Here is a 681-nt window from a genome sequence, read left to right as displayed (position 1 = left end):
GGGGGAGGGAGCATATGGTGGAAAACAGTGGCGCTATCGGTCGAAACCGTTTATGGAAGAAGGGAGAGGGGAAAAGAAAGAGACCGGTTAATTCAAATGGATACGTGCAATTAGTCGTCGAGGTAGAGCATGGAAATTGCCAGTGGATGGAAAAGACAACTGTCAACTGTTCGCCAGGTGAAACCTGGTTGTAGCTAAATGAGTTATCGATACCACTTCTCGCTCCAAGCTTATAATTTAACCTCGTAGAGCAACGTGGATGAACAACGTGGTTGCTCGAGTGTTTTACTTTCACAAAAAACACTTACCAATTTACCAATTTCTTCTAATTCTATTTTGCAATTCCAACTATTTCTAAACTCGACAAAAATCGTACAACATTTTTTGACATTTTCGATCGATTGGCTTCAATTATCGAAGAAGTGTTTAACGTAAGAAAAGAGAAAAAAGAAAAGATAAATATTCGTGATATTCTCCAAGTTTTTCTTTCTTTAGCGATTATCCATCAGAAATGATGGAAAAGATATTAAGAATAACGATTTAACGATCGTTGCATTAGCTTGGTTCAATCTCGATTCGAAATTGATTATTTCGTAATTGAAAATGAAGAAAAATCGTTTGATTTACGCNNNNAAGATTCGCTTATTCCAACCAATGTACGATTATCAAATTTACGAGCTA

The 681-nt window shown here is 36.6% G+C and overlaps 1 protein-coding gene across 2 annotated transcripts in view; it reads right to left on the bottom strand.

Moving 5' to 3' along the window:
• Window positions 1-681, bottom strand: part of LOC102679190 — a 106,564-nt gene that overhangs the window by 95,255 nt on the left and 10,628 nt on the right. The window lies entirely within an intron of this gene.

The sequence above is a fragment of the Apis dorsata genome, unplaced genomic scaffold (assembly GCF_000469605.1).
Source record: "Apis dorsata unplaced genomic scaffold, Apis dorsata 1.3 scaffold_98, whole genome shotgun sequence".
Classification (NCBI taxonomy): Eukaryota; Metazoa; Arthropoda; class Insecta; order Hymenoptera; family Apidae; genus Apis; species Apis dorsata.
Note: the sequence above shows the minus strand (reverse complement) of the source record. Positions and strands in the feature narration are given on the sequence as shown.